This window comes from Tursiops truncatus, chromosome 8 (genome assembly GCF_011762595.2).
Source record: "Tursiops truncatus isolate mTurTru1 chromosome 8, mTurTru1.mat.Y, whole genome shotgun sequence".
NCBI classification, from domain to species: Eukaryota; Metazoa; Chordata; class Mammalia; order Artiodactyla; family Delphinidae; genus Tursiops; species Tursiops truncatus.
Genome location: NC_047041.1, coordinates 84,669,169 through 84,694,806, shown reverse-complemented (window position 1 = coordinate 84,694,806; position 25,638 = coordinate 84,669,169). Strand labels below are relative to the sequence as shown.

The 25,638-nt window shown below is 44.0% G+C and overlaps 1 long non-coding RNA gene across 3 annotated transcripts in view; it reads left to right on the top strand.

Moving 5' to 3' along the window:
* The first annotated feature begins 4,309 nt into the window (after positions 1–4,309).
* The window catches only part of LOC109552248 (uncharacterized), a 46,906-nt gene continuing 25,577 nt past the window's right edge, over positions 4,310–25,638 (top strand). For 2 of the 3 annotated variants that reach the window (XR_012333514.1, XR_012333515.1), the window contains exons 1-2: positions 4,310–4,557; positions 19,659–19,756. This is a non-coding gene — a long non-coding RNA (uncharacterized lncRNA). The remainder of the gene's footprint in view (positions 4,558–19,658; positions 19,757–25,638) is intronic. The other variant, XR_002179050.2, reaches the window with a different exon arrangement.

Sequence of the window (25,638 nt, the reverse complement as noted above, 5' to 3'; positions counted from 1 at the left end):
ACCTGTTCCAGGACACAGCTGAGAACAGCCCACCACCTCCTCCTGGGGCAGGTGCACATCAAGGCACGCCAACGAGAGGGGACTTTTGTCAAAAGCACCTCAAGGTAGAGAAGAGACTGAGACCACCCTGAATGACAACAGGAGGGGCTGTAGGAGACACAGCCCCCATGGTCAGGTTTGCCTCATCCCCGTCCTAAGGCCTCTCCAGCCCCAGCCTGGGGGAACAACCACAACACTGAAAACCAGCTTACAGGCCAAAGAAGGGAAAAGGAGGGATGAGGAAGAAAGCAGACGTATTTAGGGGTCCAGGGCCCTTGGGTGGGGGGTGATATGTGACTAGAGAGGTCCCCAAAAGAGTGAGTTTCCCTGCAGGGCAAGGAGAGGAGATGCCCTTCAACTGGTGGCTCAGGCAGAATCCATTCCTGGGCTCTGAGGGAGCACAGCTGTCAGCTTCAGACCAAAGGGAAGAACAGCTCTATGTGTCCTGGACTCACTGTTAGTCATCAGTGAAATATCGCGGGTAATGGGCTGTGCCTTCTGCCCTTCAAATGTTAAGAGCAAAGTCGGGACATTTGGCAGAGACTGCTAGTTGTTCTCTGATATCCATTCTTTCCTTCTTCCTAAGCAGAAGACCACTCTCCACATTTTACCTGAGCATGCAGCTACCCAGAACAAAGACTACATTTCCCAGCCTCCCTTGCATCTAAGGCTGGCCGTAAGACTAAGTTCTGGCCCACAGGATAGGTGCAGAAGCCAGTGTGCAACTTCCATGAAATGTTCTTAAAGGTAGGGGATGTGCCCTCCTCCTTCCAATTGGCTTGGAATGTAGATGTGATGGTTGGGGCTCGAGCAGCTATACCAGACTATGAGGTAAGATCTTCAGGCTGAAGGTAAAGGAGCAACAAGCTAGAAAAATTCTTGGTCTCTGAAAACCATGGAGTTGCCATACTAGGTGGCAATGCATACCATGAAAGGGAAATAAACTTCTACCTCTTACTTTGCGTTCTTTGTCACTCACTGTCGAGCCTAATCTTAACTGATACAAGGGCCTCCTCAATAGTTTCAAAGGGCAAAAGCCTCCACTTACCTGGGAAAAAAAAAAAAAAACTGCAGGTTCATGATATTAACATCTGTTGAGGGTTTACTATGTCTCAGACTTTGTCTTAAGCACTTTGAATGCATTAGTTCATGTAATCCTCACAATAATCCCATGAAGTAAGTTGTTATGTTATTCTTGTTTTGTAGATAAAGAAGCAGGAATGAGGCAATTTAACTCACTCAAGTTCACAGGGTAAGTAGTAGAACTGGTATGTGAACCCAGATAGCCAGGCTCCAAACCCAGACTCTTAACCACTGTAGTAGCTAAAATTTAATCAGATCAGAGTCCAAATCAGGTAGCTTTTGGTGTTGCTTCTCTTGGTTTCTACCACCCAGCGTTGTTTCCATTTATCATTAATTTCAAAATGGAGAAGTAAACGCATTACTTAGCACGGCAGTTTGGGAGGAGATTTTCTGAAACATAGGCCCCACGATAGAAATGGAAGTGCAGGGGTAAACGGATCAAAAGGGGGCATTTTATCAATTGGGTACCCCCTACTCTAAATTGGCGGTCTTCAAACTTTCTGAGTGGCACGAACCTATCAGCATAACACACAATTTGGGGGCACACAATCCCCAAAGCATGAGTGTATGTGTGTGTCTCTGTGTGTGTGTCTGTCTGTGTGAAATTCACATGTATGGCTCTGTGATTAGATTCTCGTGGTGGGCACTGTGGTGATCTGTCCAGATCCCCTCTTTAGAGCTGATGCCTCCATCTCCTAGAAGTGGGAAGGTCGGTGGCTAAAGCCTCACGGTTGCAGTCCTCACTGGAAACCGCCCTCTGCTGAAGGAAACTGCTCATCCAAGGTCATGATCTCCCAGGGTGTGGCCTGCAGCCAGTGATTGATGGGGGTGCAAAAGCCCAACTCCTTTGCCTTAATTCAGGACTGCTCTGAGGGCCGTCCCAGCTCCAGAGCTCTCTGTACGATGGCCGAGGCCTCTGTCACACGTGCATTCAGGTCAGCTTCCCCCACCGCCCAATCCTGCCGTCCTCACGTCATCACAGGTGTATCACCTGAGACCACTCCCACTCACCTTCACGCAGCTTTACATTTCAGAGTCTGTTTCCAGAGACCCAATCAAATAGACCTCCAAATTAAAACTCAAACAAGGGTGAGGTGAAAATAAATATAAAAAGCTGTAACATTTTCCATTTACACCCAGCAGTTGTCTTGTGCACCCTTGGGCTGTGCCTACAAGCTTTAGAGATGATTCCTGAGGCTTATAACTTAACACATTATTCACATTAATCCCAGCCCAGGGATAGAAACAGAGGTCTGGGAGGAGGAGGAAGAAAAAAAGGGAGTCCTTGCCTGATCCTTCCACCCAGTTCAGATTCTCCTGGCATGGACACTCACGGCCCTATTTCCTTCTCCTCTGGGACATTCATCACACTTGTGTAAACTTGTTTAACGACTGTCTTCTCAAAAGCCTAGCGATCAATGAAGTCAAGTTCTGTGTCTGTCTTGTTCATCGTTGTATACTTAATACCTAATAGTTCCTGATATTCAGTAGATGCTCAATAAATATTTGCCTATTGGGAGGGAAAGTGGGAGAGGAAGAAGAGGGAGAAGGAGGGAGAAGGAGAGGATGGAAGGGTCAGGAAGGGGGAGACGCTTAATCAGGATCTGTTCACCCCTCATTGTCAGCAACCAGTGTTACACAGAGGCTGAGCCCTTTCCCAGCTATTTCAGTCCAGCGGGTCCTAAGGACTGCCTTGAACCTGGAGGGTCCTTCACAGGGAATACAGAAGGAGTATGTATCCATTGGTTCATCCAGTAAAGCCCATAGAACCTACCATGTATTAAGCAACCTGCTCTGCTCTGGGGATGCAGAGGTGTGTGAACATAGACAAGGGCCCTGAGCTTGTGCAGCCTGGGCCTGGGAGTAGACATTAATCAAACAAAAGCACAAAAATACATCGGCAAATTATGGTAAGTACTCTAAAGGGAAGTAGGGGCATGTCCTGAAAATGGCCGAGTCTGCTGTGCATTTGGGGCGGGGGTGGGTTGAGGATGGCAGGGAAGTCTGTTCAGACATGGCTTCCCTGTCAGAGGAGATGATGCTTGAGCTGCGATTGACGGATCTGGTTAGTTGGGCCAGTGTTTCTTGACCTCGGGACTATTGACATTGGGGGCCAGATAATTCTTGCTGGGGGGCGGGGGTGTCCTGGGAACTGTACAACCTTTAGCAGCAGCCTAGACCTCTACTCACCAGACGTTAGTAGCACCGCCCCCAACGCCCCATCTATGACAGTCGCAGTGTCTCTGGACGTTGCCAGATGTCCCTGGGAAGGCAAGATGGCTCCCAGTTGAGAACCGCTGAACAACAGGAATAGTTGAGGTGTTCGCGGAAGGGAGAAGGGCAGGAAGGGGAAAGGTATGGGAGGAGTCACATCTGCAGGGACCCCAGGGTGAGAAAGCAGTGTGGCCGGAGGTGCTGGCCGACAGGGCCAGGCCCTGCAGGCTGAGAAAGAAAGAAATGAGTTGTCTGCTCCCTGGTAAAGAAAACAGAAAACCACACACAGAGAGAGAGGGTGCGGGCCTACAAGGCTACTGACAGGATCTCATGACTAATTACCGGGATCCAAATAAGCCTCGGGCTTCCCTGGTGGCTCAGTGGTTAGGAATCCGCCTGCCAATGCAGGGGACTCAGATTCAAGCCCTGGTCCGGGAAGATCCCACATGCCGCGGAGCAACTAAGCCCGTGCGCCACAACCACTGAGCCCACACACCACAATTACTGAAGCCCATGGACCCAGAGCCCATGCTCCGCAACAAGAGAAGCCACCGCAATGAGAAGCCCGAGCACCACAACGAAGAGTAGCCCCCGCTCGCCGCAACTGGAGAAAGCCCACACGCAGCAACAAAGACCCAACACAGGCAAAAATAAATAAATAAATTTCAAAAAAAGAAAAGAAATAAGCCTCCAGAAATCCGGAGCACTGAGACAATATTAATTGAGCTGGGTTAGCACATGCAGCGCATGCACCCGGCTCCCGGGGCTGATGAGGGGATGACAGATGAACCCAAGTGGGGCAAGAGGACGCGCCAAGGGCTCCATTTAATAAATCAGCTGACACTCCCCTGCATTTGCATTGCTAATGGCGGTACCTAAACCCCAGGTGTTGCTGCAGAAACTTGTCCTGCTGCTGCCTCCCCATCTGTAACTCCCAAGGGAGTTGGCAAAGGGTAGCAGGTTGCTGGGTGGTGAGGTCTGAAACACATTTTAAAATCAGCCTGGAGCTGGCGGATAACGACATGTCCAAAAGATCTGGCCACACATGTGTAGGTTTGGTGTCCTAACGAGCACCTCAAAGCCTGAGTCACAGGGTCCCCAAGGCAGAGCTGTGCTGGAATGGGGCACCAGGGCATCCAGCCCCCAGATGCCTCCTTCTCGGGCTACTGAGCTCCCAGACATTCCACCATGAGTTCATTTGCTCACCAGAGAGGACCTCCAGTAAGTGAAAGTTAACCACTTTGGATCTCTGTTTCTTCCAGTCCATGCTGAAATTTTTCTTTCTTTTTTCCTGTGGCGGCAGGGGGTGGGGGGTGGAGGGGGGTGGCAGGGAATACTGAATATCAGAATCATGTGGGGAGCTTTTTCAATATATACCCCATGCCCCATCAGCCCTAAAATTCCCATATGCTCTCAAGGGGGTGTGTCCTTAAGGATCAGTGTTGCCATTTTTCCTCTTGCCTCGGACTCCAATATAATTTGATACGACACTGTCCCTGATCCTGTCTTTATTTAAAATTTTGGTATTTTTTTCCTTGTGGATTTTTTTCCCATTAATTTGGATTTTTAAAAAATATTGCATTAGAATATTATTTATCTTGATGACTGAAAATTTTAGGGCCCCTTAAATTTTTATTTTATTTTAATTTATTTTATATTTAATTGTGGTGAAACACACCTAACATAAAATTTACCATCCTAACTATTTTTAAGTGTGCAGTGCAGTGGTATTAAGTACATTCACATTGTTGTGAAACTATCACCACCATTCATCTTCCCAAACTGAAACACTATAGCCATTAAACAGTAACTCCCCCTTCCCTCCTCCCCCAGGCCCTGGCAACCACCATTCTACTTTCCATCTCTATACATTTGCAACTCTAGGTGCTTCATATAAGTGGAATCACTTGCCTTTTTGTGACTGCATTATTTCACTTAACATAATGTCCTCAAGCTTCATCCATATTGTAGCATGTATAAGAATTTCCATCCTTTTTAAGACTGAGCAATATTCCATTGCATGTATGTACCACATTTTGCTTATCCATTCATCCATTCATGGACACTTGGGTTGCTTCCACCTTTTAGCAGCTGCACCATTTTCCCTTCCCATCAACAGTGCACAAGGGTTCCAACTTCTCCTCATCCTTGCCAACGATTTTTCCCTTCCCTTCCCTTGCCTTGCCTTCCTTTCCCTTCCTTTTCTCTTGAAAGCACCCATCCTAATGATGTGAGGTGTTGTGAGGTGGTAGTGCCTCTTAAATTTTGTGCCCAAGGAGGTGTCTCACTCATCTCACTGCAGTCCCCACCCTGCCTCCTAGTTACAGGTTGACTTCCTGATAAATATGTGTTACATCCCACAAGTGGGCTGGTGTAGGAATAAATACTGTGCATTTGGATATGGTTTCTAACTGTGTGACCTTGGGCAAGATACTTAACTTGTCTGTGCCTTAGTTTCCCCATTGAGAAAAGGAGGCAAGTACTTCTATTTACCTGATAGAATGGTCATGAGGATTAAGTGGATTAGTATATATAAAGCTCATAGACATAGTAACCCTTATACCTTCTGTTATCAAAAATCTCACCCAATGGATGTAGCTATTTGTTTTTAATAAACATCACTTTGGAACAATTTTAGGTTTATAAAAATGTTGCAAAGACAATACAGAGAATTCCCGTGTATACAACTCCCTCTAACATTAACATCTTACACAATCATGGTACATTTAAGAAATTAACATTGATACATTATTATCTAAACTACAGACTTTATTTGCATGTAACTGGTTTTTCCACTAGCTGTCCCAGGATCTAAGCAAGAATACCACGTTGCATTTAGTGTATAGCTGTTTTTGTTTTGCTTTGTTTGTATTTCTGTATTTTGCCTGAAGAATGTTTTTAAGAGCTGGAATTTGAAAGCCCTTAGATAGGACATGGTTCTCCATTCTGCCACAGTCTTCCACCACTCCCTACTGTTCTGTGCCTGCTTCCGACATCTGCATTTACTGCCTGCCCCTGGAGACATGAGAATCTGTAACCCTGGATTAGCTGATGGCTCAATCCCTTCCCCTCTTAGAGACTGTAATTCGGTGATTAATTCTTTGGGGTCTGCAGAAATCCTCTATTAAAATTCAAATACTGTCAGGGAGCTAGTTCAATTGAACCAATTCACAGATAAACATCTTAGCAGAAATTAGTTGATAGGGAGGATGGCCTTACGGGCTAGTTAGTAAAAGTGCCTGGAGGTGAGAAGCGTGCCTGGTAGGGAGATGGACAGGCACCTCCAAGGAATGGCTGGCCAGGCTGTGATGCTAGATTTATCCATCTTGTATCTTGGGCTGGGCCCTGCCTGTGATAGGCCCTGATTCTTACTGCTCAGTTATGTAACAGATCTCCCACCCACCACCCCAGGGCTCCCTGGCGTCATGGATCTGTGAGCCCAGCAGAGCCCAGCACGTTGCTAACTTGGGCCTCTCTGCTGGCTCTGCCTCATTCCTTTCCAGAATGTGGGTAACTCAGGTCCTTGGTGGTGGTTGGGAAAGAGGCTGGAAGAAACTCTGCCACCAATTTATTAAGGAGTTTCTCTTTACCCGGGGCAATGTAAAGTGCTAAATCAGGGTTTGAAAGTGAAGAGCTAAACACAGCAGGGGCAGTATTTTCAAACTTATTTTTTACTCAAAAATAGACCACCGGTTATGAGCGATCAACTAGCTTATTTTATTCTCCATATTTTTACATACTTGGGTGTGCGTATACAAAAGTTCACGTAAGAGTTACTTGTCTTGTATCTGCATATTTAGAGAATTGCACTTATTGACTAATAGCATAAATACTCAGAAAAAAGAAGAGAAAGTTGATTATTTAAAAAAAAAAAAATTGGGCTTCCCTGGTGGGGCAGTGGTTGAGAGTCTGCCTGCCGATGCAGGGGACACGGGTTCGTGCCCCGGTCCGGGAAGATCCCACATGCCGTGGAGCGGCTGGGCCCGTGAGCCATGGCCGCTGAGCCTGCGCGTCTGCAGCCTGTGCTCCGCAATGGGAGAGGCCGCAACAGTGAGAGGTCGCGTAACGCGAGAAAAAAAAAAAAAAATTGAGAATGTTCCCCTACCTTAGTTTCTTGCTTTTGCTGTGGGTAAAGTTTACAAGATGCCTCTAATATCAGCCACACGATTTCCCCCTGTCCTCACCCTAGTGCTTTTTTTGGTGCTACAGCATAGTTGGGAAATAGGATGGACCAGACAGACCTCTTCTGAGTACTGGCTCCACCACTAACTGGTCATGGGAAATTGGGCAAGTTACTCAACCTATTTGTGCCTCAGCTTCACCTGTGAAATGGGGATAATTGTAGCACCTGCCTCCCAGGGTGGTTGTGAGATTAAAGAAAAGATGGGGGAAACAAAATGTAGGGGGGAAAAGAATAATTTTCTCTTTACCCTTCTAGGTTCATGGCTGAGACATCCCTGTAATAAAAAGATTAACAGGAGAAAAACAAGCACAAGTACAATAACGTGTATACCTTCTGTATACGTAAGCGGTACCCAGGAAAACTGAGTAACTCTCCCGAATGGCCAAAGCCATCACCTTAAATACCATCTTCAGCTAAAGACAAAAGAAGATGTTTGGGGCGGCAGAGTCAATTACGGGAGGTGACCAGGAAAAGCAAAGTAAACAAGAGTAAGGTTGTTATTCAGAGTTCTTAAAGTCGTTGCCTTCTCCAATGATAAGAGTTTCTAGGGATTTAGAGTCATCCTCCTCTTCCTGGTGCAGAGACGGATGGATGCACCCTTACAAATGGAGAGTTCACTTGGAAATGTCTTTTACAAAAGGGTAACTTCTATTTGGTTTTCAGAGCTTCTCCTGTGTCTGCAATTTCTTAAAACTAACCAGCTCAAGGTAATCCTTTGCCAAAGAGACGTTTTTTCAGCTGACTTCCTTTCTTTCTTTCCTGTTCTTTTTTTTGTGTGTGGTACGCGGGCCTCTCACTGTTGTGGCCTCTCCCGTCGCGGGGCACAGGCTCCGGACACGCAGGCTCAGCGGCCATGGCTCACGGGCCCAGCCACTCCGCGGCATGTGGGATCTTCCCGGACCGGGGCACGAACCCGTGTCCCCTGCATCGGCAGGCGGACTCTCAGCCACTGCGCCACCAGAGAAGCCCTCTTTCCTGTTTTTTTAACATCTTTATTGGAGTATAATTGCTTTACAATGTTGTGTTAGTTTCTTGTAGTCTTTATAAATGTGTGGGAGATAAAACCTTGGAAATCCAGACCTACTGAGCCCAAATCTCCTGCTCTTTGGACACAGAACTGACCCTTCAGAAGGACCCTTCCTCTAGCCCCATTTTACAGACAGGAAAACTAAGGCCATGGAAATGGAAGGCTTTTTGGTTTCAGTTTAGGAAATAAAATTAGGAAAAATAAAATTTAGGAGATTGAAAAAAAGTACCTGAAATAAAAACACAAAGAGATGAAACAGCAGGGCCAGACTAGATAGAAGCTAGACAGAGCGTCCACAAAAATGTGAAGGCTGAGAAGGTTAACAAAACAGTGAGCTCACTTCTGACAGGTAACTGGAAAGAACAAGCCGTGTTGTCATACTCCTCAGAGGCTGGCCCGGCAGCTGCCAACATGCCAACAGCAGTCCCCCGTGCCCCCCACCTCCCCATGCACTGCGTGAGGCTCCACGCTCCTTACCTGTACTGAGCCGTGTCTGGGGGATGCTCCCATCAAGCCCCTGGAGAAGATTTGCTCTGAGCTCCCTTTTTTCCCTTTGGCTCCTTGTTGGCTGCAGTCGGCCTCTGCCACACCCTCCCCTGCAGACGGATGAAGTGGGAATGTTCAGAAGGTACTGTCTACAAAGAAAGCACCTTTCCTGAAAGCTGGGGGCTGGGGAATCAGCATATGCTGTAGCACATTCTGGATCCTTCCAGAAACATGGTTCCTCTTCTCCAGTCACCCCTGTATACCTTGACTTAGGTTATACGCACACACACACACACACACACACACACATACACACAGGGAAAAAGAGGAAGGAACAAAGACTTCCTGCTTCCACTACTGGTCAAGCAATTCCATTTGGCCTGAGCAGGTACGGTCAGTGACCTGCAGGATGGCTCAAAGTCAGATGGTGGCAGAATAAGACAGATAAGAAAGCAGAGGGACAGGAGAAGTTGCCAGGGACGGGGTGGGGGAGGGCTCCAAGGTTTGCTATCTCTGGCCCCTTTGAACATTTTTCCTCTGTTGTGAAGCAACGTCTGTACATATCTAACCCGCCTGCCCGCCCCAGCTCAAATGAAGTGTGTGAGCAGGTCCACGCACCCATTCCCCTCCTGTGAAGATGAGGTCACCTCCTGAGTTCTTTCCTGTGCATCTGAGTGTAGCTGGCAGGCTCTTTGATCTCCTGTCTGCCTCTGAGTGGCCTCTGAGTGGCCTCAGGTGAGACACCAGAGACTTGTGGGCAAAATGTGGAACTTCTACCTGTTGGGAGTGGAGCCCAGCTCCAGCTAACTTCGGCAGGTCCCAGACCAGATTGTCCCAGCTGGCACTCCGTTTGCATTACTTCATCCCCCTCAAGAAGGGCAATTCATTAAACGTGCCATTTGATGAGATGGAATCTTCATGCTTTGGTGGAATGTTACCTTAGATTAATTCACACAGTGGAAAAATAGCTTTTTCTGTGAAATTCTGAGCTACTTGGGGTTCTGAGAAACAATCCTTTACCTTCACAGATGGCTGGAACACACGGTACAGTCAGGACAGCACAGTAGATTGGGAAGATTAATGATCTTTTGATGAAAAATTTAGGAGACGTGCTATATTTTTTAGTGTTTAAAAATGATGTTACATGCGGTAAAATGCACCCTTCTTAGTGTATAGTTTTTTGAGTTTTGGCAAATGCATACATACATGGCCTACCACCACAGTTAAGGTGTAGAACAGTTCTGTAGCCCCAAGAAGTTTCCTTGTGCCCCCTTTTTTGGGTTGAATTGTGTGCCTCCAAAATTCCTGTGGTGAACTCCTAACCCTCAGTACCACAGAATATGGCCTTATTTGGAGATAGAGTCTTTACAGAGGAAATCAAATCAAAATGAGGTCCATTAGAGTGGGCCCTAATCCAATATTACCGGTGTCCTTGTAAAAAGGGGAAATTTGGACACACACACACACACACACACACACACAGGACAGAATGTGAACATGAAGGTGACCACCTACAAGTCAAGGAGAGGGGCCTGGAGCAGATCCTTCCCTCACAGCCCTCAGCAGGAACCAACACTGCCAACACTTTGATTTCAGAATCTGAGAACCGTAAGATAATAAATTTCTATCGTTTAAGCCACCCAGTTTGTGGCAAACTAATACAGCCCCTTTATGGTCTACTACCTCCCCCTACCTCAGCCCCTGGCAGGTACTGATCCGATTTTTGTGCCTATAGTTTTGCTTTTTTTCAGGATGTGATGTGAGATCGTACAGTATGTACCCTTTTGAGTCGAGCTTCATTCAGTGCAGTGCTTTTGCGATTCATCCATATTCCTTTTTTTTCATTCTTTTTTTATTGCCGAGGAGGCTTCGTTTTATGGATGTACCACAATTTTATTTATCCATTCACCAGTGGAAGGATATTTAGGTTATCTCCAGGTTTTAGGTATTGTGGCTAAAGCCTCCATAAATAGTCACATATAACACTTCTTGCATTTCTCTTGGGTAAATACCGAAGGGTGGTGTTCCTGGGTCACATGGTAAGTAGATGTTTACATTTGTATGAAACCACCAAATTGTTTCCAAAGTGACTGTTCCATTTTTGTGTTCTTGCCAGAAATATATGAACATTTTAGATGTTTCACATCCTGCTCACTGCACTTGGTCTGTTTTTGTTTTTGCCAATAGTAACTATGTACAGGTATCTCGTGGTTTTATTTACATTTTCCTAATAACTAAAGGTGTTGAACATCTTTTTGTGTGGTCATTTGCCATCTGTATAACTTTTTTGTGAACTATCTGCAAATATTTTCCCCATTTTTAATTGGGTTGGTTGTTTTTTTATTTTTGAGTTTGAGAGGATAAAAGTCCTTTATCAAATATGTGTTTTGCAAACATTTTCTACCAGACTATGGCTTCTCTTTTTATTTTTTTAACAGTATCTTTTGAAGAGCAGAAGTTTTAAATTTGGACATAGTCCAATTTATTAAAACATTTTAATGGATCATGCTTTTGGTATCATATCTAAGAAACCTTTACCTAAGGTCACAAAGTTCAGAATACCTACTTTTCATCCTGACTGAGCAGCGAATTCTCATCCTAGATAGGTCATTCATCCTTTCTCAGCCTTGGTTTACCCCCCTGTGAAATGTGGAGATTGAAGTGATAAGTATTTTCAAGCTACTTGACAGCAAGGGAACCTACTTTTTTTTTTTTTTTTTGCGGTACGCGGGCCTCTCACTGTTGTGGCCTCTCCTATTGCGGAGCACAGGCTCCGGACGCGCAGGCTCGGCGGCCATGTCTCATGGGCCCAGCCGCTCTGCGGCATGTGGGATCTTCCCAGACCGGGGCACGAACCCATGTCCCCTGCATCAGTAGGGGGACTCTCAACCACTGCGCCACCAGGGAAGCCCAAGGGAACCTACTTTTAACTGAGATCGTGCATGGTACCCCAGCATATAAAATAGAAGTGTTCTTGGGGCCCTATCCTCCTGGGGTCTTGTGAACAGTGTTTCCCTATCTTTCATGTGTACGCAAATCCCTTGAGGCCCTTATAAAAATGCAGATGCTGATTTGTAGGTCTGGAATAAAGATGAGGTTCTGCAGTTCTAACAAGTTCCAGGTGACGCCCGCTGCTGGTCCAGGGACCTCACTTTGAGTGGCAAAGCTCCAGACTTCTACGGCCAAAATGTGAGGTCTACCTTTGTCAACATAAGGCTTTGGATTTCTATAGTATATTACTTCCAAGGAGAGCAAAGTTCTTCCATATCAGTAATTCTATTTTCCTCCTTTCTATCTGCCCCATCATTACCCCAGTTAGCTGATGGGTACACTGAGGCCCAGTTTGAGCCAAGTTCCCTGGAATGTGGCAGAATCAGGTAGAGAAGAAGGCTGCCAGCTGCTGGTGACATGCGCCATTGTGAACTGTATTATAGAGTCAGTATAATACTGAGAACTTGTTCTGTTGTATCAGAGACTCAAACTGGCTTAAGGAAGAGGGGAACATTTTTCGGCTCATGTAAGTAAAAAGTCTGAGGTTATGCTGGCTGCAAGTGTAGTTGGATCTAAGGATTTGAATGCTATCTTAAAGAATGTGGCTCTCTGAAAGTTTTAATTCTGTACTCCTCTGAATTGGTTTCACTCCCAGGCAGGCTCTTTACATGCCATGATCAGAAGACCACTAGCTGGTCTAGGCCCACATTAGATCAGCTTAGCCCCAACAGCAAAAAGGCAGGTCCCCTTTTCCAATAGTTTCATCCAAAGCCCTACATTTGAGCTTCACTGGCTTAGCTCAGGCTACATGCCTGCCTATCCATGTAACAGTGACTGTGGCCAGTGGGCCTGTGGGATGCAGTGATCTGATGGACCAGGCCTAGATGATGCTTATAGCCTGGTGGTGAAATCAGCTTCACCTGAACCACATGGACTTAAAGTACAGAAGGAAAGTTTCCCAAAAGAAAACATTCCCAAAAGAATGTTTTTTGTTGAATGGGCAAACAACAGTGTCCACTACAGTCACTATAAATTCATATGCATGAAAGCTTATGTTTTTGTTTTTGTTTCAGGTTTTTAAGGGGGAAGGAGAAACAAGAATCTATAACTCTGACCACTCAGGAAATCTTCTCATTGTGCCTTATGTGCCTCAGTTCCTCCTTAGCACTCTACCTGTTTCCAAGCTCCTTGGATTCCCTTCCTGTGTTTTCAGCACAGCTCCCACCTCCTCCAACACCCAAGATTTTCACACTACCTTTCCCAGTCTGACAAATGTACTTCAATGCTAAACATTTCTATTCCTATTCTCCCAGAGGGCCTTGGATTTGAAGTGAGAATTGCAACACAGAACAATGTTTGACACGAAGTAATTGTGCACTGAAGATGGAATTTTAGGCACTGGGGAATTGTTTTTTTTCCTAGGAGAGGAGCATCTCCTTGGTCTTGCCAAATCACCCATCTGGTTTTGCTGACCTACAAAGTTGGCCAAGGTTACAGCCTTCCAGCCCCAGAGCAATCCCCTCTTTCTGGAGGCGGCAGTGGAAACAGGTGGAGTCACAGCTGGGCTGACTCAAGGGGATGTCAGGACTCTCTTGGGAGGGACCTTGAACTAGGAGTGCAGGTGGCAAACCTTGCCTAATTGTCAGAGTGAAAAGCCTGTAAATTGAGACCTCAGGAGGGGAACATTCTTGCTTTCTCTCTGGCAGACAGCAGAGGCTGGTTGGGGCCTGAGAGCCATCAACTTCAGTCATTCAGTTGGTAAGAAACACCCCCCAGCTGTCAGTCTACAGGCAGGTCCACACGGCGGAGGATGGCTCTGGCTACAGCAGGCGGAGGATGACTCTGGCTACAAAAAAGCCAGTTCTGGCCAAAGATGGGAACTTTGTGTGTGTGTGTGACATCTCGTTGAGGTACTGTACTGTCAGGTTAGTCTGATAGGGTATTTTATTGAATGACACAACTTCCAACTTCAGTAAGAGCACCCCAGTGTCAATAGTGGATGTAAATAGATTGTCTTATAAAATGAGAACATACACTCACAGTGTTCCAACCTCCCCCTCCCGAGTGTATGAGCTATGAGACCATACTTGGCACGGGTAGATGCCTCTCCCTCCCTCGCCCGGCGCACACAATGACCCCCTTTATACACTGCCCGCTGGCCTCCCTGGGAAGGGCGCTCACTGTGTGCAGTCTGACTACAGTACTACTGTACGTGGTAATCTTTAACCCGAAATGGCATTTATGATGGTGAGAGGTGGTATGTGCTGCACTCCCTTCATCCCTCCAGCAAACAGAATGTACTGACTCTAAACAGGTAGGACCAGTTGCTGCCAGGCCCTCAGAGACACAGTGTTCTGCTATGGAATTAGCTGTGCATAATGGGCCCATTCAAGCCGGCTGCAGGCGTTTTCCTCTCCCAGCTGCACAAATCCAGGAGCTGGGCCTGGACCCCAAGGGCTGGCAGGGGGTAGGTTTGGGTTTCTGAATGGGCTTTGTTCACTCACTGGAAGAGAAAGCTCCAAAGCTGGTTGGGGCCTGAGAGCCATCAACTTCAGTCATTCAGCTGGTAAGAAACACTGAGCACGATATCCTGGGAACGGGGCTTAAAGCTTCAAATGGATTCCCTCAGGGGTCAGGGGCTGAATAACCCCTTTGAGCAACTTCATATCTGAAATAAGTTCGATCCCCTTAGGGTCTTTTCGTATAATGATTGGTTAGGTAGGGGAAAGCCATGCTTGACGAGCAACTGGAGTTGACATGAGCAAAAAGACGCAGAAGAATTAGGTAGTTGACTCAAAATACGCATCCAGCTTGGCCCATCCAGTTCGAGGCAAGACAGCCCTCCCGATTCTTGTGCTTTGGCCCCTTCGGAGGTTATTGCATTCCCAGCAAGGCTCCTCACACGAGGGGCCAGGCGTCACTCCTTCCTCGTGGCCCTATTACGCACTTGGGTGGAAGATGAGAAGCAGGGGGAGTGGCAAATGTAGAGCGGGTTCCAGTCCGGGCTCTGGGCCCCTTAGTTGTATGTTGGTGGGTCCATCCCTTCATGGCTTTGGACCTCGGTTTCCTCACCTGCGAAGAGAAAGCCAGGACAGATGGTCTCCAGAGCCACCCGTAGCACTAATGTTCAGCAGAGAACATTCTGCCACGGGCAGGTGGGCTCCTCCTACCAGGAGCACCTGGGGAAGCATGGGGAAGTGGGAATGTCCTGTGGGATAAAGATGCTGAAAGGGAAAAGGGAGCCCTAAAAAAATCACGCCACTAATTTGGTACTTTTATCTTCTTCTGATTGACCGATGTGAGCCCTCTTAAAGAATGATAAAGTGCTAATTAGAATCTTTGAGTCCTTTTCCTTTCATTCTTCTCCTCTTCAGATGTGGTGTCTTGGCCAAGGTCAGCGGGAGAATTGGTGACAGATCTCCTGCTTCCCATCTGTAAACCTTTCCGATGACTATGTGGCCACCTGTGCTCAGTAGCTAGCAACTAGACCATCCCCCAGCGGCCGACAGCAATGACAGGAAACATGACATTAGTGATGGAACTCAGACCCTGCGCATAGACATTACCTATATCGGTTCATTTATTTCTTCAAATTAAAAACCTGTGATAGGTATACTTGAAACTAATATAAGAAGTCAATTTTATCTCAATTAAAAACCAACAACCTATGATAGGTGTACTTTTACAAGTTCCATATAAACATATGGAAAGTAAAGCTTAGAGGATGATTTGTCTGAAGTCACAAGGTTTAAAATTTGAACCCAAGCAACCTGGCCGCAGAATCTGTTCACCTAGTCATTGTACCGCATTGCCTTGCTATGGGCTCTTAGTCAGGGTTATGGAAATATTCCATAAAGATGGATTTTTAAAGTGCTCTCAGCATTCCTGATTAGAAAACCAGTTGGTGAACAGGGCACCCTCTTTAAGGGCTGTGGGCTATTCTTGGTACACTGGGACAGGGCCCTGGAGACAGAGCCACAGATGTCCTCCTCTTAGGCTCTCCAGCCTCTGAAAAGGGGTTTCTTCTCCATCTGCAGTGTCGCCAGGCTTGCTAATACCCTGGAGCCAGCCAGTGGGTGATCTCACATAGAGTGAGAGTTTGCCTAGAATTCTCCAAAGAGGAAGAAAACAATGTAATCATTCTCTGACTCCTGCTGCTGAAGGATCAGTCCCAAGATCCTGGAAACTCTTGCCCAGGGAGTGTTCTGTTTCAGTGTCTTCGTGTGATGGTTGGGTGGGGAGAAGGGCTTGGATGGGGCACTAGAGTAATCAGTCACTCTCAGAAAGACCAGGGCAACATGAAACACTTTTCTCTATCTTGTACTGGAGAAACTCATTCTTGATAGGATCCTCAAAATTGAAAATGGGGAGTGTGCCTGTTTTCCAAATGGACAGGCCAAATCTGACCCCAAGAGGCTCAGCAATTGGCGTTCTGTCCCAGAGCCCTCTGTAGAGGCAGAGAAAGAGACCGAGGTACCTGGTGTGTTGACAAATGCCTCCTTCACTCAGGGGTATCATGACATCAGGTCACAGAATATGCCTCCCGATGACATGCAATTCTAGGAAAAATGTTTGGCTTTATCAGACTAGAACTGGCTGACCTCAGGAGAGAATGTGCCCAGGACCACGTGGTCCCCTTGCAGCAGGCCTGGGCTGGAGTTACTTCGGTCCACAAGTAGCTGACTCTAAAGGTGGCTAGGCTTGCAGGGTCAAAGTTCACAAAACACAGCCTATGAGGGTTTTGATTTGTCTTAAACAGACCATGTCCTCACCAGGCACCACAGCCGAAACACCCCTTCTTCAGGGAAGCTTTTCCATAACCTCCAGTCAGGCCTATATCCCCTGTGATTCTCCATAGTAGCTCTTATCACAGTAGCTATTTAAATAATCCCTTGTACAGTTATATATTTAATATCAATCGCTTCTCTGAAGCTGTCAGCTCCACGGAGGAGATGAGTGTCTGATGGATCCATCAATACGCAGTATAGGAATACTCAGGGATATTGCAGGTTGAGGTCCAGACCACCACAATAAAATGAGTATCACAACAAAGTGAGCCACATGAAATTTTTGGTTTCCCAGTGCATGTAAAAGTTCTGTTTATACTATACTGCGGTCTATTAAGTGTGCAATATAACATTATGTCTAAGAAAAGCGACGTACATACCTTAATTTAAAAATACTTCATTGCCAAAAAATGCGAACCATCATCTGAGCCTCCAGCACGTTGTAGTAATAACATTAAAAATCACTGATCACAGATCACCATAACAAATACGATAATAACTAAAAAGTTTGAAATACCGTGAGAATTACCAAAATGGGACACAGGGACACAAAGTGAGCAAATGCTGTTAGAAAAATGGTGCTGATAGACTTGCTTGACAGAGTTGCCGCAAACCTTCAGTCGGTAAAAAAGCACAATATCTGTGAAGTGCAATAAGTGAAGCCCGATAAAACAAGGTATGCCTGTATAGGGTTGGCACTTAGTGAGCATTTACTAAATATGTGTTGGGTAAAGTAGGTAGAGGATATGACATCAAAAAATCGATAAGAATATGTTGGGACTAGAAATGATCTTACATGTTTATTTCGACCCTGGAAAGGGAGGCTAGGAGTGATAAAGTGACTAGTTCAAGGTCACAAGGTGGGCTGATGAGAGCGTTAGAATAGAATCCAAGACCCTCTACTTCAGTTCGTTCCTTGAGGGGTTTTACATTTACTGTTTGCTCGTAACTAAGCTCTTTTGTGGGGTGTTCCCATCCCTCCACCTCCAAATACAGCTGTCATCTGTTCACTTCTCTGCATCTCTATTACCATTACTCTAGGCCAACCTGCCATCATCTCTTGCCGGGAATTGCAGGAGCTTCCTAACAAGTCTCTCAGTTGCTCCCCTGGCCCTCTCCACTCCCTCTACACACAGGAACTGGAGTGATTTTTTTAAGCATGTGCATCACAGCATGTCATTCCCCTGCTTCAACTCTCCCAGTGATGTCCCAAATGTAACCACAGTCATTCCTTACCAAGGCCTCCCAGCCCTGCGTCATCTGGTCCTTGCCTCCCTCTCCTCTCCTCTCCAGTCTTCCTCTCACCAGCCACATTCCACCCCTGCTGGCTTTTTTCTTCTGCTGCTCAAACATTCCAAGTTTGCAGTTTCTTCTGCTTGGCATACTTTCTGGCAGATCTACTTACTCATCCTTCTTTTCACAGTGTCACCTCTGACCATCCTGTGTAAAGTGACCCCTCCTGCACCTCTACAGCACTCCCTATCACAGGATTCCATTTTGGTACTTTCACAACATAAATCACTCTCTGAAATCATCTTTTATTTTTTTTTAAACTTATTTGTTTTCTTATATACCGTCTGCCAAATCATACTCTAACGTAATCCCCAGGAAAGTGAGAACTTTGTCTTGTATATTACTATATGTCTGGGCACCTCAATCAACATCCATATATGTTTGTTGAATTTGTTGAATGAATTAATGTTTGCAACCACTTCTATTTAATTGGAGGTACTATCATGGATTTGTTCCTGAAGGTGGTGGCAAAGAGTTAACTCATCCAAAATCCTAGAAGGTTTGCATGGAAAAGGAAGACACTTGGATAAGTCAAACATTTCCAAAATTGAACAACATCAGAATCACCAGGAGGGTTGGTAAAAATAGAGATTCCTGGGAACCATCCAGCTTACAGTGGATTAGAACGTCCAGGGCTGAGTCAGGAAGTTGCTGGCTACTAACATAAAGTGGACCAGTTTGGAAAACCACTGAGTAATGGGATCCAAAACCAAGTACATGTTCTTATTACCTTTGACCTTTATCTACACTTTTGGGAAATAATCCTAACTGCAGAAAGACTTTGTGTACAAAGATATTTATCCCACTTTGCTTATAAATATGCAAATTTAAAAACAACATAAATCTTCCAAATAGGAAAATTGATTAAGGAAACTATGATATGGTCACTTGATGGACATTAAAATGAATACTTATGAATATGTTTCTACATGAAAAGTGTTTTGACTTTGCTATAGTCTATTTGTGATTGTTGGTTCACAACCTCAGGAGTTTCTTGAGTGAAATTTGAAACTGGCCTCCATAAATGAAGGGCAAGAAGAGATGAAAGAAAGAGGCAGACCACTTCAGATGGGTAGGTGGCAGGTTTAATAAGCAAGGGGACTTACATACACAGCTTGGCTTGGGTGGCTGCAAGACAGTGAATCTTCATACCCACTTGTCAGAATCTTAAAAGTTTATATGGAGGCCTTAATGGGGTTCAGTCACCATACCCTCCAGAAGGTCTCAGCACCACATTGCTCTCTCAAGGCTGTGTCCTTGAAAACAGCTCTTAGTGTAGGAACAGTGGGCAAAATGTACATTCCAAGGACAGGGAAGAGATGAGGAGCTTCTTATTGCCCAGGTCAACTAGCAGTCACGTCCTCTAGATGACCTCCTTCAAGAGTGTCCCCTCTCCAAGTTTGTATGTAACAATCCTTACCCCCATGGTGATGGTATTAGGAGGTGGGGACTTGGGGAGGTGCTTAGGTCATGAGGGTGGAATCCTCAGGAATGGAATTAGTGCCCTTATAAAAGAGACTCCAGAAACCTAACTCGTCTTCTTCTGCCATGTGAGGATACAATGAGAAGTTGGCAATCTACAACCAGAAGAGGGTCCTCACCAGAACCCAACCATGCTGGCACCTTGATCTTGGACATGCAGCCACCAGAACTGTGAGCAATAAATTTCTGCTGATTATAAGCCTTCCAGTCTGTGGCATTTTGTTATAACAGCCTGAACTAAGACAGCCTTCATGCTAGAATGTAAAATTGTTCATTTGGTATAGAAGTGGTTAAATGCACAATACATACTGGGAGCTGACTACATAGGTTCAACTTCCAGCTCTGACTTGGTATGTGATCTTGGTCAAACTACTAAACCTCTCTGTACTTCTGTTTCCTCATTTTTTAAATGGAGGTAATGATAGTACTTATCTGAAAGGGTTATCGTAAGGATTAATGAGTTAATATATGTCATGTATTAGGCCATCAAGGAATATTATTTATATATATATATGTTATTTAATGTATATATAGAGAGGTGGAGGGAAGACTAGAAGGAATTATATTAAAATGCTCACAGCAACTACGCTGAGATTCTTAGGTAAGCATGATTTTCCTTTTCTTTTCTCCATTCTCCATGAGGTGGTTCTATTATCTCTATAACTTCCCAAGCATAATAACAGTCAAATCTCCAGTGCAATGCAAAACCAAGCATTTTCATCAAGGGATATGAGAAACCATCATGAGCATTGGGGTAGGAGGTGGGGATGGAAAGAAGGCAAATGTACCAAGGAATCTTTGCAAATGTAAAATCTTATATTCAAATATAAAATATGAATATAAGATTCATAACATTCACTTATATAACACCTGTATGCCCAAGCTTATCCAGCTGCTCCTGGACCACAAGAGCATATGAAGGTTGGGAAGAGCTGCTCCGAGGCCATCTCCCTTCACCTTTCTATCTCCCATGGGAGGCTATTGTGAGACCATTTCTCATCACTTCCTGGGTTCTGATGAGATACGGGGCTTTCTGCCATGCCCTCCTCAGACTAGAGCTGCAGAATATAAAACTGCTTGGCTACAGTCTAGAATCAGCTTCTCAGGGACAGGGTACCCCACAACTCACACTGTATCCATCAAGCCCCTTTATTTTCAGGGTTATCCATTTTGGAGTGTGGGACAAGGATCACAGGGAGCTGGCACCTTGCACTATTCTTCTTTGCAGCATGTATGCACTGTCTAAATCGAAAAGAGGCTCATTGTAGCTTTACCAGTCAGGTCACTCAGGTTTTGGCCTTAGCCTTGCCTTATCTTGTAATAAGACAGATAAAGTTGTGAATAAGACAGATAAAGTTCCTGCTCTCATGAAGTTTACATTCTATTGGGGTGACAGACCACGAATTAAGTGAACAGGCACAATAATTAAGTGAACTCTATATTATACAATAGAAGATGATGTAGATTATGGAAAGCAGAAAAAAGTAAAAGGTTAAAGGGATCAGCATTTTAAGGTAGGGAGGGAGATAGCCATATTGAATCGTCAACAAGGTACCCCTCATTGAGAACATTAGATGTGAGCAAAGACTTGGAAGGGTCAAGGGTGTTAATCAAAAATCCTGTTTTAAGACTTGGCTTTTCATCAAGGGATATGGGGAACCATTGCAGAGTTTGTGTTTTTAACCTATCTGTTGTAAAATAAAAGATACAGAAAATAAATGTACACCTTATTATTACAAATTATTATGAGACCTGTACACTTTTAACCACCTTCCAAGTCAACAAGGAAATATGTCAGTCTCCTCAGAAGCCCTTTCATGGGCTCTGTCCCAATCAGAGTCCCCTGCCTCTGTCCAAATGTAACCACCTCCTGACTTTTCTATTAATCACTCATTTGGTTTCTCTGTGTTTTATCACCCAAGTTTGCATCTTATCTCTAGTCACTAATAGTTTAATCTTAATACTTCCTTTAATTCTCTGTTAACCCGCAAGTCTCCTCCATCCCTTTATTTCCCTTATAGTTTGTCTGTTGACGTACTTGGTCAGTTTGACCTACAGTTTTTCTTGTGCTGGATTTTATTAATCATTACGTGACTTTGAGCAGAGAAGTGACATGATCTGACTTAAATTTTGTAAGGATCACACTGCCTATTTTTTGAGATTGTAGGAGGACAAGGATAAAAGCAACGAGAACTCTTGGAAGCTACTGCAGAAGTTCATGAGACATGATGTGGTTTAAACCATCATGAGAGAGGTGAAAGAGTCAAGAGGTAGTTGGATTCAGGCTATATTTTGAAGGTACAGTAGCCAACGGGATTTCCTTATAATGGGATTCCTTATAATGGAGTGTGAAAGAAAGAGAGGAATCAAGAATGACTCAAAATACTTTTTTAACTGCTTTAGTAAGATATAATTTACATACTACGCTAAATAATTTACCCATCTGTAGTGTAAAGTTCAGTGCTTGTTAGCGTATTTCAAGAGCGGTGCAACCATCACCACAACCTAATTTTAGAACATTTCCATCAAAGAGAAACCCTGAACGCATTAGTAGTCATCCCCTGTTCCTGCCGAACCCTCATCCTTCCAGATCCTGGCAACCAATGTTTTTTGTTTATTTGTTTTTTAATGCCTCTATCGTTTGCCTATTCTAGATATTTCATATGAACAGAATCATACAAAATGTGGTTTTTGTGAATGGCTTCTTTCACTTAGCGTAATGTTTTCCAGGGTCACCCAAATTGTAGCATGTATCAGTACTTCATTCCTTTTTATTGTCAAATCATATTTTATTGTATGGATATGCCATATATTGCATATCCATTCATCAGTTGATTGACTTTCAGGTTGTTTTCATTTATGGCTATGAAAAATGCTGATATGAGCATTTGTGCACAAGTTTTTGTACGAACATATGTTTATGATTCTCCTGGGTATACATCTAGGAGTTTCATATGGTAGCCTCATATGGAAACTCTATGTTTAACCTATTGAGGAACCACTGGGCGGTTTTCCAAAGTGGTTGCAACACTTTACATTCCCACCAGCAATGTATGAAGGTTCCAATTTCTCTACATCCTCACCAACACTTGTTACAATTATAGCTATCCTGTGGATGTGAGCCACATCTCATTGCAGTTTTTATTTGAATTTCCCTAATGACTAATCATGTTGAAAATCTTTTCGTGTGCTTATTGGCGTTGGTGTGTCTTCTTTGGAAAAATGTCTATTCACACTCTGTTCATTTCTTTTTTTTTTTTTTTTTTTTTTTTTGCGGTACGCGGGCCTCTCACTGTTGTGGCCTCCCCCATTGCGGAGCACAGGCTCCGGACGCGCAGACTCAGCGGCCATGGCTCACGAGACCAGCCGCTCCGCGGCATGTGGGATCCTCCCGGAACGGGGCACGAACCCGTGTCCCCTGCATCGGCAGGCGGACTCTCAACCACTGCGCCACCAGGGAAGCCCTCTGTTCATTTCTTAATTGGGTTGTCTTTTTATTGTTGAGTTGTAAGAGTTATTTATATATTCAGATGCATGTCCCTTGGTAGCTTTATGTTTTGTAAATATTTTCTCTCCATCTACAGGTTGTCTTTTTTTTTTTTTTGCGGTACGCAGGCCTCTCACTGTTGTGGCCTCTCCCGTTGCGTAGCACAGGCTCCGGACGCTCAGGCCCAGCGGCCATGGCTCACGGGCTCAGCCGCTCTGTGGCATGTGGGATCCCCCCAGACTGGGACACGAACCCATGTCCCCTGCATCAGCAGGTGGACTCTCAACCACTGAGCCACCAGGGAAGCCCTACCGGTTGTCTTTTCACTTTCTTGGCAGTGTCCTTTGAAGTACAAACGTTTTTATTCTGATGAAGTCCAATTTATCTGTTTTTTTCTTTTGTTGCTTGTACTTTTGGTGGTATTTCTACGAAACTATCATCTAACCCAAGGTCATGAAGATTTACACCTTACACTAAAGGTGTATAGTTTACACCTCTTATATTTAGGTCTATCATCCATTTTGAGTTGATTTTTGTGTATGGTGGAAAGCAGGAATCCATTTGGACCATTCAATTTTCTATCTTTTGCAGGTGGATATCCAGTTGTTCTAGGACTATTTGTTGAAAAGCCTATTCTTTCTTCATTGATTTTTTTGCCCTTGTTGAAAATCAATTGACCATAAATGTGAGTCTCTCTCTCGACTCTAAGTTGTATTCCATTGATTTCTATGTCTATCTTTATGCCAGTACCACACTATCTTGACTACTGTAGCTTTGTAGTAAGTTTGGAAATTGGACAGTGTGAGTTCTTCAACTTTGTTCTTTTTTGGCTTTTTTTGTTTTTGTTTGTTTGTTTGTTTGTTTTGTTTTGTTTTGCCACACTGTGTGGCAAGTGGGATCTTACTTCCCTGATGAGGGATCGAACCCATGCCCCCTGCAATGGAAGTGCAGAGTCTTAACCACTGGACCACCAGGGAAGTCCCAAATTTGTTCTTCTTTTTGAAGATTGTCCTAGCTATCCTGGATCTCTTGTGCTTCCATACGGATTCTAAGACCAGCTTGTCTATTTCTGCAAAGAAGACAGCTGAAATTTTGATAGGGATTGCATTGAATCTGTAGATCAATGTGAGTAGTATTGCCATCTTAACATATTAAATTTTAAAGTTCATCAATACAGAATGTCTTTTCATTTTAAAAAATTTCTTTCCACAATGTTTTATAGTTTTCAGAATAAAGTCTTGAACTTCTTTTGTTAAATTTATTTCTAGGTATTTTCTTTTTTTGATGCTATTGTAAATGGAATTTCTTTTCCTTCTACTTTTTTTAAATGAAATACATGTGCATAGACTGTCAAAGGCCTGATGATTCAGAGTTGCAGTTGTAAATGGGATTATTAATTTCATTTTTGGATTTTTCATTGCTAGTGTATAATAATGCAAATGAATTTTGTATATTGAGCTTGTATATCCTGCCACATTGTTAAATCTGTTTATTAATTCTAATAGTTTTTAGTGGATTCTTGAGGATTTTCTATGTACTGGATCATGTAATCTGCAAATAGAAATATTTTTACTTCTTCCTTTCCAATACGGGTACCTTTAATTTCTTTTTCTTGACTAACTGCCTTGGCTAGAACCTCCAGTACAATGTTGAATAGAAGTCACAAGAGCAGATATCCTTGTCTTGTTCTTGATCTTAGGGAGAAAGCATCAGTCATTTTCTATTAAGTATGATGTTAGCTGTGGGTTTTTCATAGGTATTCTTTGTCTAGTTGAGGAAAATTCCTAGTTTGTTGAGTGTTTTTAATCATGAAGCAGTGTTGGATCTTGTCAAATGCTTTTTCTGAATTTATTGAAATGGTAGGTATTTTTTCCTTTATTCTATTAATACATTGACATTTGGATGTTAAACAAACCTGTGGTCCTGAGATAAATGCCATTTGAGTGTGGTTTTATATGTTGCTGGGTTTGGTTCTAATATTAACCTGGGGATTTTTGTGCCAAGTTTTTTGGTGTTTTTCCTTTTGAAGTTTTGTCTGGTTTTGTTATCAGGGTGATACTGTCCTCATGGAATGTTGGAAAGTGTTCCCTCCTCTTCTATTTTTTGAAAGAGTTTAAATGTTTGGTAGAATTCACTTATGAAGCAAAGTGAATAGGCTTATTCAAATTTTCTATTTCTTCTCCACTCAGTTTCATTAGCTTATGTCTTTCTAGGATTTTTTTTCCATTTTACCTAAGTGATCTAATTGGTTGACATATGGTTGCTTACGGTAACCTCTTATAATCCTTTTTCCCCTATAAGTTCAGTAGTAGTATCTCCTCTTTCATTCCTGATTTTAATAATTTGAGTCTTATCTCATTCTTTTTCCTGGTCAGTGAAGTTAGAGGTTTATCAATTTTGTTGATCTTTTCAAAGAAACAACTTTTGGTTTTGTTGATTTCTCTATCGCTTTTCTATTCTCCATTTTATTTGCTTACACTTTAATCTTTATTGTTTCTTTTCTTCTGTTTGTTTAAATTTAGTTTTCTCTTCCTAGTTTCTTTCAGGTAGAGTTTATTGGTTTGAG